This window comes from Pseudophryne corroboree, chromosome 6 (assembly GCF_028390025.1).
Source record: "Pseudophryne corroboree isolate aPseCor3 chromosome 6, aPseCor3.hap2, whole genome shotgun sequence".
NCBI lineage: Eukaryota > Metazoa > Chordata > Amphibia > Anura > Myobatrachidae > Pseudophryne > Pseudophryne corroboree.
In genome coordinates, this window is record NC_086449.1 from 698932691 (window position 1) to 698947696 (window position 15006).

Genomic DNA, 15006 nt, shown 5'->3' on the forward strand with positions numbered 1-15006 from the left:
AGCAGACAACCATTTTTAGTATGACAGGAAATACTGTTATTTAGTTATCACTTTATCTAGCTCACTGGTGTTTATGTAAGATTATTATTGCCACTAAAAACGTAGACGCAAACATGTTGGCCATCTTCAGAGAAGTGCTAACAAGAAGAAGAAAGAAAATTGCTAATTCTGTTGTCTCCATTAGGTTGAAAACATTTTTATGAGTATATTTATGCAGATTCCTGGAGACAGATAAGGATCCTCTGGAGACAGCCATGTATCAGCTGCTAGTCTGCAGCTTCTAATTTGGCCCTGGATTCTATACCTTTACTACGTATCTCCGTCACAGACTGAAATTTCAGGTCACATGGGAGGGCAGAAGTAGAACACAATGTGCCTGTCAAGAATCCTTTCATGTTTATTTACAGTAAGAGTCAGTGGAAAAGGCTAATGACCGCACATACTTGGACTTGGCAAGGTGGGCACAGGGCGCTTGCTTTCTTTGTACAGTTATTTTTTAGAATTGAGGGGCGATACTCAGTGGTGTAGCCACATTTTGACATGAGGGTCCGTGTACAAGGAAAAATAGATTTCTCAGTTGTTCCCAGGCCCATCTGACCCCCCAGATGCCTCCCCATCTGTATGTCCTATTTTGAGCCCCTCTCTCATCTGTACAGTATGCCCAAATCTCCACATCTATATTGTGCTTCACAACTGCTATTTACTATATCCTGTATTGCACTCTCCCCCACACCTGTCTAAGATGTATTATGTACTATATCTCCCTTACCCCCCTAAAAGTGAAAATGTGTCTGTCCTGTATTGTGCCCTTCCCCACCCCTCACCTGTATGTCCTGCAGTGTACCCCCCTTCCTATTGCTATGCTTTGTATTGTGGCTCACACCCCCACCTGCATGTTTTGCAGTGGTGGATTTCTTACTAGGCACATGACACAGGGTGGTGGTACACATAAGACAGTGATGAAATGGGGTCAACCAATAATGTGCCTAGGGGTGGCCTAACTCCTAAATTTGTCCCTTGTGTTGTCAACATACCCCAACACACAGAGCCGGCCCTAACCAATATGATGCCCTAGGCAAGATTTTGGCTGGTGCCCCCTAGCACCACCGCTAGTTCTGCAGGAGATGCCTGGCATGAGTCAGCTGTCAGCTCTGCTAACGTCGGGTACTTGTTGTTTATGAAAATGCATCATATTATTTGCATTACTATGTGGCTAGGATGCACAAGCAGCTTCTGCTGATTAAAATAATATGCAGCATGCCTATATTCTGTGTGCGATTGTGGCTGTATCTGCATATGAAATGCTACATTACAGTGATTTCCAGGAATACACTGAATATAGGCATGCTGCATATCATTTTAATCAGCAGAAGCTACTGGTGCCCCTAAGCATACCAAATGCCCTAGGCATTTGCCTAGTTTGCCTATGCCTAAGGCCGGCTCTGCCAACACACACACACATTAAGTAACCTCATACATGCTCCTCCAGTCCTGTCTGCCTCTGATCTGTGGCTCCCTCCAGTTGTAAAGTGGTCTGTGTGCAAATCTCCCCAGTACGCTGGAGAGCTGCAGAAGTGTATCTCTACTAGCTGCAGTCATGCCTCACAATGGCTTCTGAATAACAAGTAGGGAGCAGTGATGCAACTTCCTGCCCTCAGTGTCCCTGTTAATGGGGGTTCTGACACCCTCGGTTGTTGTCAGATGAGAAGGTATGCCTCAGACACCCCTAAGAGGTGGCAACAGTTGCACTCATACAAGGCACCATCAGATTGCATAACGTAGCTGTTGGGACTGTAGGAAAATCCCTGCACAGTCCCAACAGAGGTCTGTATGCGCACGGCCTGCACAGGGGACAATGGTCTCAAGCAATAAGTGTTTTATCATCAGTAGATTTGAGCCACAACCTGGAGTTCTGCAGAGCATCTTGCACTTTGTTCTCAACTTGAGGCCTAAATTTGATCTTGTGGTGGAACTGATGTAGTGGATGCATGTGGAAAGAAGGTGTTAACCATACATCTACACCAGTCCTCTGCAGTGGAGTGCTGACTCTGTATGACAGTCTCTAACCGGCAGTATCTCATCATTACATCACCTCTGCAACGCCCAGGACAGATACTGCATTGATAGTGCTGGAACTGACATAGGTGCCGATTTCAGCAGGGTACGTCACTGTCTATATCAGGAGCATCCAAACTTGAAGTGTCGTGCTTGGAGTGTCATATTAAGAAACGTTCTCATAATTTTCCTCCCAGCAATTAGGTAAGGGTTCTTTGCTTATAAATTCTTAAAGGCCTGCCCACATTCATATTCTTATATTCCAGCCCTGAGTTCCCCCCCAATATAGATGTAGCCATGCTCATCTTACTGTGACTATTTGCAGTCGGCGATCGCTCCGTTAATTCCATTAATGTGAATAGTCGCAGCCCGGCATGCCATTCAGCAAGCCATGTCACAGCATGCTGCATCGTAGAAAAGATGAGCACGGCTTCATCTGCTGTATGTGCCAGCCCATAACATGTCCCCCACCATGTGCCAGTCCAGAGTCGGTGTCCCCCCTATGTGCCAACTTAGGGCCCCCTCTTTTATGTGCAAGCCCAGAATTCCCGTCACCTACCATTTTTTGACAGCCCAAAGCCCCCCTTTGTGTCTTACCTCTCCTGATCTGTGTCTGTGTCCTGTCTCTGGAGCCTGACCATCCACTGTCACACCTTTCTGGGTCCTCACATGCCTCTGCGTTAGTCTGTGTCTGCACTCCATGATGTACAGCAGAACCGGGGGCCAGCTCAGCAATATCACCGTTGCCAGGCTGCTCTAATGAGAAAATTTAAATTACCTCCAGATCTTCGGACACTTCTGTTTGGGGTGGCGAACTGTAGGGTGAGCCGTGGCCCCCTCTGTTCTATACTGATGAATGGAGAGTGCTTTTATTTTCCATTCTGAATGAATCACACTCATAATAGAGCCCATGTTCATTTCACCTCATTCATTCAGCTGCACAGCAGATTTTCCCACAAATTTTATAGGGGTTCTCCACTTAGCACCAAATAACCATTTCATACCTCCCAACTGTCCCGATTTTCACGGGACTGTCACTTTTTTTGGGACTGTCCCACACGTGGGTTGCAGTGTTCCACGGTGGGGGGCAGTTGGGAGACTCATGCCACTTCCTACTCTGCTTAAGCTGCCCATACACCTAAAGATTTATTGTCTGATCTGGCTGGTTGGAACGAAAATCTGATAATGGATGGGAGCAAATGACAACTGATCATTTGCTCTGAAATGCCGGAAAACTGACAAAAACGGTTGTTCAGACAAATTGGTTAAATCAAATGGATTTAACCAATTTGTCTGATTGACCATTTCTGTCTGTTTTTCAGTGTTTGGGAGCAAATGGTTAATTGTCATTTGCTCTCATCCATTACCAGATTTTCGTTCCAACCAGCCAGATCAGACAATAAATCTTTAGGTGTATTGGCAGATATTGACGCACAGCGTCTATTCAGTGGAGACAGAGGGTCTGGGGGAATGCTAGCAGTGATCGTAAATGGGGGGGGGGGGTGATTCGCGATCGCGGCACTGCCTCGAGGACATGCCCCCTTTCATTTAGGTCATGCCCCATTTCGGACGCACGCGCAGGAGTCCCGCTAATGGATTCTAAAATGTTGGGAGGTATGCCATTTAAAAAAAACAAAAAACTGTAGGTAGGTATGGTGCAGAAAGGTGGATGGCACCTTAAACTGCAGGTACATATGCTAACCTCTGAATACCCGCTGCAGTGAGGAGGAGCACGACTTCTACAGGGTAGGTACATTTGAATAACTAATTACTCCTACAAAGAATACCCATTTGTTTTAAGAAAATAATTACACTGGGCCTGATTCAAAGGTGGATGCTATTTTGCTACTGTATTTATCACGGATTTGCAAGTGCGAAAATATGCAAATGCCAGCTTTAGCATAAGTCTTGTGTACTACCGTAGGATGGACTGGGCAAACCCTGCTACGCCCTGTGGCACCGAGAGGTGGGGGAGCTGGTACTCTTTTCTCGGGCCTGTTGGAGAGGCCTGGCAGGGTACCGCTGCCCGCCTCCTCCCGCCTGGCAGACAGCGGGCAATCAGGGAGAGAGGACTGACTGCTCCTGCCCAGCCACCCCTCTCCTCCAGCATAGCACACACTGCTGTGTGCTGGGCTAGGGAGGAAGGTAGCAGCAGCAGTCAGCCTCTCTCTCCTATGTGCAGTGATGTGTGGTGGGGAGGTCAGTGGCAAACGCAGGATTTGCATGGGGGGGTTTCCAGAACTGGGTGGAGCCAATCACGGGGGTGGGGACTGAGGTGACCCAGTATATGCTGGCTACGTAAAACTAGTGTGTGTGTGTGTGTGTGTGTGTGTGTGTGTGTGTGTGTGTGTGTGTATATATATATATATATATATATATATACTGCTCAAAAAAATAAAGGGAACACTTAAACAACACAATGTAACTCCAATCAATCACACTTCTGTGAAATCAAACTGTCCACTTAGGAAGCAACACTGATTGACAATCAATTTCACATGCTGTTGTGCAAATGGAATAGACAACAGGTGGGAATTATAGGCAATTAGCAAGACACCCCCAATAAAGGAGTTCTTCTGCAGGTGGTGACCACAGACCACTTCTCAGCTCCTATGCTTTCTGGATGATATTTTGGTCACTTTTGAAAGCTGGCGGTGCTTTCACTCTATCGTAGCATGAGATTGAGTCTACAACCCACACAAGTGGCTCAGGGAGTGCAGCTCATCCAGGATGACACATCAATGCGAGCTGTGGCAAGAAGGTTTGCTGTGTCTGTCAGCGTAGTGTCCAGAGCATGGAGGCGCTACCAGGAGACAGGCCAGTACATCAGGAGATGTGGAGGAGGCCGTAGGAGGGCAACAACCCAGCAGCAGGACCGCTACATTGTGATGTTAGTGTATTACAATGCTTAATATTTGTAGACACTCCCTTACTAATCTGTGTAAGCCTGAATCTTCAGTGATGGTCCCTGGGACCAGGGGGATGCTGGGAAGTGGGTGGTCCAGTGTGCAGTGTGCCTGGAGTTGGTGAGGGAATAAACAGCACAGCAGTGAACTCACATGTCTCTGTGTCCTGATGACTGGATTTATAAACGTATGAACAAAACATGGTGTCAGAAGAAGTTGAAATTGGTCTGCTAGTGCTCTCAGAGTGTGAAAGAATCTTGCAGAAGTCTGTGGCTGTGATACTCTGTGTCTGCAAAGCCTGCCGTGTGCTCCTATCTTCAAACAGTGAGTAACCATGGATAAACTGACTCCTCCAACCGGCATGCTGATGTCTGGTAACTTGTCTGAAAACTGGAAAAAATGTAAGCAAAGGTTTAATATATATCTTGCTGCATGTGGAGCTGATTCAGAGGCTGACAAAACGAAGGCATCCATTTTCCTCCATGTGATAGGAGAGGATGTGCTGGACATTTATAATAGTTTTCAGTTTGATGAGGGGCAGAATATGGTGCTTTTTATAATGCAAAAGTTTGAAGATTACTTTGTGCCAAGGAAAAATGTGACATATGAAAGATATAAGTTTTTCACATGTGATCAGAAGTCTGTAGATGGATTTGATCAGCATGTTACAGAGCTGCAATCACTCAGTAAAACCTGTGAGTTTGGTGATTTCAAGGATTCACTGATTAGAGATCGTATTGTCTGTGGAATACCTGATAATGGACTCAGAGAGAGATTACTGAGAGAGCAAGACCTAACACTAGAAAAGGCAGTGACTATGTGTAGATCTGCAGAAATAACTAGATTTCAAGCCAAAAAGTTACATAAGGAAGCTGATGTGTATGTAGTGCAGAAAACAGAGCCATGCAAACCTCCATTCTCAAGAATGAAGCAGTCTAAGCCACAGTCTAATAAGGAAATGTGTAGTAGATGTGGAAATGCTCACAATCCTAAAATGTGCCCTGCTTATGGTAAAACCTGCATGAAATGTGGTAGACTTAATCACTTTGCCAAATGCTGTAAAATTAAAAGTAAAACAACCAAAGTGCATGCTGTTAAACAAACAGATGAATTCATTGTGGATTGCATTGAACTTTGCAGTGCAGATAAGAAAGAATGGATTGTCCCTTTAACTGTGAACGAGATTGACATTCCCTTTAAGCTTGATACTGGTGCGCAGGTGAATTTAATATAATTTCAAGACTATAAGACTTTTAGAGTAAAACCTAAAATTCATCCAGCCAAAGTGAAAGTTACAGGGTACACTGGGGAGGAAATTCCTGTGAAAGGTACATGCTTAGTGACACTGAAATATAAGGGACAACAGTTTAAAACATCTCTACTGATTGTGGATAAAAATGTGCAACCGATTCTAGGATTAAGTTCCTGTGAGAAACTAAGCTTGCTAAAGAAAGTTTTTATAGTGACATCACAAGTAGAAGATGACTGCAAATCGATGTTTACAGAATACAGAGACTTGTTTGAAGGTCTAGGTTGTTTGCCTGGAGAGCATAAAATAAATATAGACACGCAAGTTTCTTCAGTGATACACCCCTGTAGAAAAGTGCCGTTTGCGCTGAGAGAAAAACTGAAATAAGAGTTAAATCGCATGGAAGCCTTGGGTGTGATACAGAAAGTTGATGAGCCTACTGAATGGGTAAGCTCCTTAGTAATTGTTGAAAAGAAAAATGGACAACTCAGAATATGTCTAGACCCCAGAGATTTAAACAAAGCTATTGAACAAGAACATTTCAAACTACCAACCAGAGATGAAATCATGTCGCAATTTGCGGGAGCAAAATGGTTCAGTAAATTGGACGCATCTTCAGGATTCTGGCAAATGAAGCTAAATGAGCCAGCTCAAAGCTTTGTACATTTAATACACCAGAAGGTCGATACAGATTTCTTCGACTACCATATGGAATATTGTCTGCTCCAGAAGTATATCACAAAAAGATACACATGATTTTTTAACATATTCCAGGTGTTGAAACAATGATGGATGACATTATTGTCTGGGGATCTACAAAGGAAGAACATGATTCTAGATTGAGACAAGTAATGGAACTTGTCAAGAAAGTGAACCTAAAGCTAAACAAGGACAAATGTGAATTTGGGCGACGTGGTCTCGGATCAAGGTGTAAAACCAGACCCAAGGAAAATATCAGCCAAAGTGAACATGGAACGTCCTAACAACAAAGACGACGTCAGAAGATTCCTAGGAATGATTACTTACTTAGGAAAGTTTATTTCTCAACTCTCTGAACGAACAGCCTCTCTTAGATGGTTGTTGGACAAAGATAACGAGTGGATGTGGTCACATGAACAAGAAGAAAGTTGTCAAAACTTGAAACAGATCATTACAGAGCAACCAGTGCTAAAATTCTTTGATTCTGCGAAAATAATAAGAATTTCAGCAGATGCTTCGCAATTTGGCCTAGGCTCAGTGCTGTTACAAGAACATGAGGATACATGGCAACCAGTAATCTATGCATCAAGAGCACTGACAAGTGCTGAAACAAGGTATGCTCAGATAGAAAAAGAACTTCTAGCGATCACATATGCATGTGAGCGATTTCATCAGTTTGTGTATGGTCAAACATTTACAGTGGAAACTGACCACAAGCCATTGGTAGCTATCATGACTAAATCATTACATGACTGTCCCATGAGAGTTCAACGAATGCTTATCAGACTACAGAAATATGATGTACACTTGCTGTACTGTCCCGGCAAATACATATACATTGCTGATACACTTTCTCGTGCTGTGGACAAAAGTGAAGGTTCCAAAAGTCTGATGGATGAAGAGATAGAAGCCTATGTTAATTTGATCGTAGCTTCTCTACCAGTGTCTCTTACAAGACAAGAACAGATTAGGAAAGAAACTGAGACAGATGACACAATGAAAGTGTTGAAAGATATAATTCTGAAAGGTTGGCCAGCAGAAAAACATGCGTGCCCGCTGTCTATCCATGATTATTGGATGTACCGCAGTGACCTTACAGTTGTCGATGGTATTATTTACAAAGGCAATAGGTTTGTTATACCTGTACAACTAAGAAAACATATGCTGTGCAAGATACATGAAGGCCACCTAGGAGAAGAAAAATGTAAGCGTAGAGCGCGTGAAGTTATCTATTGGCCAAGAATGAACCAAGACATAGCACAGACTACAGCTATGTCTTACGTATAGAACGAAACAACGAGTCGAGCCACTGAGTCCTCACGCAATGCCAGAGAGACCGTACCAGAAAGTTGGCACAGATTTGTTTGATTGTAATGGGAAAACGTACATTGTCGTGACTGATTATTACTCTAACTACCCTGAGGTGAAGACACTACATACAACTACTAGTAAAGCTGTAATCAATTGCATGAAGTCAATCTTTACAAGGCATGGTATTCCTATGGAAGTGTTCACTGACAATGGTCCTCAGTTTTCCAGTGCTGAATTTAGACAATTTGCTGATGAGTGGGAATTTGTCCATACTACGTCAAGTCCCCACTATCCACGCTCAAATGGGTTTGTGGAAAGTTCAGTAAAAACTGTAAAGAGTCTCATGAAAAAAGCTCAAGAAGGTAAAGAAGATTTCTACAAAAGTCTTTTAATCTACCGCAGTACACCTTTACAGAATGGACTTTCTCCTGCACAAATGCTGATGGGAAGGAGGATTAGAGCAAATCTCCCGATACATGATGAACTGCTTAATACACATAACTCAGCGTTGGTCAGACTGAGTAAGGAATGTCAACAGGTGAAACAGAAACTGTTCCATGACAGGAGAGCAAAAAGCTTATATGATCTAAAATCGGGTGATCAAGTCCGTCTCAGAGATCACGAGAAAGGTATTTGGGTGCAGAAAGGTATTGTGCAAGCACAAGTAGCACCAAGATCTTATACTATACGTACAGAGCGTGGAACGGAAGTAAGAAGAAATCGGGTGGATTTAAGATCTCAACCTAACCATTATGAAGACAACATGACTGAAGAATACAATTCATCTGACATGTATGATGATCCTGATAATGGTGAACCACGATTCCAGAACGGTCCAACATGGTCGATGAAACACAGACTGTGTATGAAAGACCCAAAAGGGAAATACGCAGACCTGAGAGACTAATTGAAACGTGTTAGATGATGTTCTTAATATGACGTTGTTAATTGTTGCATTGAAGCGTACAGGACTTATCTTTAAAGAAAAGAGGATGTGATGTTAGTGTATTAGAATGCTTAATATTTGTAGACACTCCCTTACTAATCTGTGTAAGCCTGAATCTTCAGTGATGGTCCCTGGGACCAGGGGGATGCTGGGAAGTGGGTGGTCCAGTGTGCAGTGTGCCTGGAGTTGGTGAGGGAATAAACAGCACAGCAGTGAACTCACATGTCTCTGTGTCCTGATGACTGGATTTACAAACGTATGAACAAAACATACCTCTGCCTTTGTGCAAGGAGGAACAGGAGGAGCACAGCCAGAGCCCTGCAAAATGACCTCCAGCAAGCCACAAATGTGCATGTGTCTACTCAAACGATCAGAAACAGACTCCATGAGAGTGGTATGAGGGCCAGACGTCCACAGGTGGGGGTTGTGCTTACAGCCTAACACCGTGCAGAACGTTTGACATTTGCCAGAGAACACCAAGTTTGGCAAATTCGCCACTGGCGCCCTGTGCTCTTCACAGATGAAAGCAGGTACTCACTGAGCACATGTGACAGACATGACAGAGTCTGGAGACGCCAAGGAGAACATTCTGCTGCCTGCAACATCCTCCAGCATGACTGGTTTGGCAGTGGGTCAGTAATGGTGTGGGGTGCAGGGCCGGTGCAAGGTTTTTTGTCACCCTAGGCAAAAGTTCAGCCTACGCCGCACAGTAGCACCAGGTAGAGAACCTTTTTACACCTTACGGCGGACAGATTCCCCTTTTTACACATTACAGCAGACAGCGTCCCCTTTTTACACATTAAGGCAGACAGCGTCCCCTTTTTACACATTAAGGCAGACAGTGTCCCCCTGTTTACACATTAAGGCAGACAGCGTCCCCTTTTACACATTAAGGCAGACAGCGTCCCCTTTTTACACATTAAGGCAGACAGCGTCCCTTTTTTACACATTACGGCAGACAGCATCCCCTTTTTACACATAACGGCAGACAGCGTCCCCTTTTTACACATAACGGCAGACAGCGTCCCCTTTTTACACATTAAGGCAGACAGCATCCCCTTTTTACACATTATTGCAGACAGTGTCCCCTTTTTACACATTAAGGCAGACAGCGTCCCCTTTTTATACATTAAGGCAGACAGCGTCCCCCTTTTTACACATTACGGCAGACAGCGTCCCCCTTTTTACACATTAAGGCAGACAGCGTCCCCTTTATATATATATATATATATATATACATACATATAGCATGCATTGCACATATACACACACATACTGTACACAGCTACTGCGCTCCTCTCCACACTCTGGCCACTTGTTTCTCTGCTCTTACCAGCCGTGTGCACCGCTGTTGTGACACAGGGTCTTCGGGTTAACATGGCAGCACCATGCTTGGCTGGGCTCAAGCTGCCTCCTCCGCTCCATCAGGACAAACTGCGCCCGCTCCCCCCCCTACATCCGCCGAGCCTGTCACTTCCACACACAGCTGCAGCGGCTGTTCTGCTGCTTGACTGAGATCGGAGGAGGCAGCAATGGCGGAGCCGAACATTCAGCTGTGTGTGGAAGACGTGACAGGCTCGGGGGGGATGCGGGGGGGAGGGGTCGAGGGGGGATTGCCTGGGACACATAATCTGTGGCCGCATCCTCCAGGGGCAGTTGATTGAACAAAAAAGTACGTTTACTGGGAGCGTGCCGCCCTCCAGTGGCAGCCGCCCATAGGCAGCTGCCTAAAGCTGCCTAATGGTGGCGCCGGCCCTCCATGTGCTCGCCAGAGGTAGCCTGACTGCCATTAGGTACCGAGATGAGATCCTCAGACCCCTTGTGAGACCATAAGCTGGTGCGGTTGGCCCTGGGTTCCTCCTAATGCAAGACAATGCTAGACCTCATGTGGCTGGAGTGTGTCAGCAGTTCCTGCAAGACGAAGGCATTGATGCTATGGACTGGCCCGCCCGTTCCCCAGACCTGAATCCAGTTGAGCACATCTGGGACATCATGTCTCGCTCCATCCACAAACGCCACGTTGCACCACAGACTGTCCAGGAGTTGGCAGATGTTTAGTTCAGGTCTGGGAGGAGATCCCTCAAGAGACCATCCGCCACCTCATCAGGAGCATGCCCAGGTGTTGTAGGGAGGTCACACAGGCACGTGGAGGCGACACACACTACTGAGCCTCATTTCGACTTGTTTTAAGGACATTACATCAAAGTTGGATCAGCCTGTAGTGTGTTTTTCCACTTTAATTTGGAGTGTGACTCCAAATCCAGACCTCCATGGGTTAATAAATTTGATTTCCATTGATAATTTTTGTGTGATGTAGTTGTCAGCACATTTAACTATGTAAAGAACAAAGTATTTAATAAGAATATTTCATTCATTCAGATCTAGGATGTGTTATTTTAGTGTTCCCTTTATTTTTTTGAGCAGTGTGTGTATATATATATATATATATATATATATATATAGATATATATACATATCTACACACATATATACCGTATAAAGCTGCCAAGTGACAGCGAAACGCGTTAGAAGGAGCCATATCTCTTATTAGGGCACTGCTGACCATTCCTGCTGGACTTTTACTAAAAGCATTTGCACTTTGGGAGCTTCCAGTCCAGTTGTTGTGGAGATTAATACGGGGAGAACCATCACCATTATTGCGTTGGAGCAAGAGGACACTCTGGACCTACGCTAGGTGGAATACCCAGCCGAGATACCACAAGGGACTTGGTAACTATTCATTCCAATTTGGATGCTACAAAACACGTGTATGTGTGTCCTGCAGGACTTCCGTTTTCATCAGCAAAATTTGCACTTGCCGGCTAAAACTGCCCTAAAAGAAATTCATTGCTATTTAGAGATTGGCTCAGTAAGGCTTTGGTTTTATTCAGTATTGATTGTATATTAATTTTCTTTTTATTGATCCCATATGTGATTTTTTTATTGTATATGTATATTGTGGCTTTGTTCTTTACACTTATACGCCTGCGTTATCTACTGACACGCCTGCGTTTTTTAGCACACTCCCGGAAAACGGTCAGTTTACGCCCAGAAACACCCACTTCCTGTAAATCACTCACCGATCAGCAGTGCGACTGAAAAGCGTCGCTAGACCTTGTGTGAAACTGCATAGTTTTGTGTGAAAGTACGACGCGCGTGCGCACTGCGCACCATACGCATACGCAGAAATGCCATTTTTTTAGCTAATCGCTGCGCTGCGACCGAAAGCAGCTATCGATCAACTCGGAATGAGGGCCTAGGAGGGATAGGGTAAGGGATAAGGTTAATTAACTTAATTAGAAATCTTGGTATTATGGTGGTCGGGATGCCACTGTCAGTATTCTGACCGGCGGCATCCCATAGCTAACCCCAATTAAATATCCCCACCAGACCCCATATACAGCATTATACAGTATATAACAAATAGATGACACTCAAGGACTTTTAAAGGGAAAGTATATTGTGAACAAAGTCATAAAATGACGTGAGTTTGTTTACAATATACTTTATCATTTTAATTCCCCCCAGCCCACCAAGAGGCCACCTGCATCTCCTCTCCAGGAGGTGGGGGAGGGGGGTTTACAGGTTAGGGGGCGCTATTCTGAAGTTTTGCCTAGGGTGCAGAGAGACCTTGCACCGGCCCTGATTGGAAGGTACAGGTAACCAGGTCTCTAGTCTGCCTGTAGAAATCTACCAAAAATTATATCCTTTCATATGTGGTATACAGTTGTATTATCGGCAATATCTACAAACAAACAAACAAACAAACAAACAAACAAAAGAGCACTTCTTTATTCAGTTCCTTTTCAGCATTGTATTCCTATCAACATGACACAGAAACAGAATGAATGGCTGTGGCATATATTTAGATTTATGTTTTGTTTTTTCCTTGGATAGTTCATAATTCACTGCATGGAACAGAAAATTTTGACTGTTCCTTGTAGAAGCGTCACTATGAGCTTGAGAGGAAAGTTTCCTGCGTTCCGGATAAAGGGTGCTGACAACTGCACCGGCAGTCACTGAAAGACCTGGAGTAACTTGTCACTTTAACATCCTGAACCAAAGCCTCTGATGAGAGAAGAATTAGTATTTAAAGGGACAGTGTCATATAGAGATGAGACTGGGACCAATCAAATTAGTTTTATAGTATGCGGCAAGAGGACGCAAAAAAAGTTTTCAGCAAAGAATGTTTTAATAAGCTATGCCACCAATAGAATATTGGCTTCAGTCAAATTCATAGGAGACTAATGCTATGGACAACAGTATAACATTGCTATTTGCATCAAGTTATTAAATATGTTGTTCTAGATATGTTCATATGTTGCTTGGTAGGTAGGGAGTATGTTAAGCACAATGGTAGTAAATATAAAGACCTACTTCCTTCGGCCACTCTGCATTACTGGAGCAGTGCAGTAATACAGAGTCTAATCTCAAGTAGAAGCTGTCACACATTACCGAAGTCCTTCCTTAGACAAGTGGTTTCTCTGATAACCTATTTTGCTTACCACCATCCCCATAGACCTCTATAGCAATGGCGGCTTGAGTCTATCGTACATGTGTCATTGAGTAAAACTTTTGTCCATTTCAGGATGGAGTTAGGCATACCTGCAAGGAGTACACGTGCAGCCTCTGGCAGTGCACATTACTAGAACCGTTAGGCTACTGATTTCACTGGGAAACCTCTGTTTAGAGTAGCCCTGGATTGATAAATAACACAGGAACTGCTTTATATATATTTTACAATACAGAATGAGATACTGAGATACAAATTCTAAAATGATCTCAATATACAGTATATATGACAGATGGAGGTGAGGAGGATGGTAGCATAAGATAAGTACATTGCACCAGACTGCCCTGTACTGCATTGTTATACCAGTATGACCAGTCCCACCTGATAGTACCAAGTACAGACCCATCGCCTCCACCTGGTGTCCCACTTGCTTCCGCTGTCTCAGCGTCGTCCTCTTCCCCTGGACTGCAAGCTCTCTACCTCTTTCATCAGCCTTGTATGTGTTTGTTCCATATTGATGTACGCTTTGCATTATGCGTGATTTACTATTCTGACTGTCCAAACCTGCAGAGTTCCGAGGTTTACAAAAAATGATGATGATGATGATGATGAAGAAATTAAATGAGGACTTAATACGTATTTAACAGCAACCAGGTGTACTTTGGCACATCTATAACGGGTGCACTGGCCCCTGTGTTCAAGGGGCCCACATCACACACCCTGCATCCATGTTCATTAATACTTACCTCTCTGGAGTCCTGCATTGACAGAGGCAGTGCTGCACAAATCACTGGGAGAATAGCGCAACATTGATTTTACTGGCGATTTGTGCATGCACAGTAGAAAAAGACTAACCCCTAAATTATCCGCAACACCAATGTGACTTAATAAATTAAATAAAAGGTTATTTAGGAAGCAAAGCCGACGTGCATCCCAAAATGCCTTGGGTAGTACACACGGTGAGCATCAAGATGCAACCAGGGCAGGCGGCTGGAGTCTGATGCACACAATTATTTACAACTCTGTCCTGAGATGTTCTATTGAGGGGTATATCATTTTTTTTATTATTATTGCTGTTATTTTATACTGTAAGCTTTGTAGTGCTGTGATGTGTTATCAGTTATGTGAACATTAAATGAAAATGTCTACATTTCTACCTAGAGCAATATACAGTAAGTGAGCTATAATAATGAGTACTGAAGTTCTAACTTTGTAATTGCTTAGGTATTACAGTGATGTCTCGGTCTGCTATTTACCCAAAGGAGGAAACATGCTTGCAAACTATGTTCTAACACTGTCAGAACTTGTATAAAACTACTTAAGGGGC